Source organism: Rhincodon typus, unplaced genomic scaffold (assembly GCF_021869965.1).
Source record: "Rhincodon typus isolate 14 unplaced genomic scaffold, sRhiTyp1.1 hic_rhity00000094, whole genome shotgun sequence".
Taxonomy (NCBI): domain Eukaryota; kingdom Metazoa; phylum Chordata; class Chondrichthyes; order Orectolobiformes; family Rhincodontidae; genus Rhincodon; species Rhincodon typus.
Window position 1 is genome coordinate 106,788 of NW_025965732.1, and position 235 is coordinate 107,022.

Sequence of the window (235 nt, forward strand, 5' to 3'; positions counted from 1 at the left end):
AATTGCCCCGTAGTGCCCAGGGATGTGCAGGTTAGGGTGGATTGGCCGTGCTAAATTGCCCCGTAGTGCCCAGGGATGTGCGGGTTAGGGTGGGTTGGCCGTGCTAAATTGCCCCGTAGTGCCCAGGGATGTGCGGGTTAGGGTGGATTGGCCGTGCTAAATTGTCCCGTAGTGCCCAGGGATGTGCGGGTTAGGGTGGATTGGCCGTGCTAAATTGCCCCGTAGTGCCCAGGGA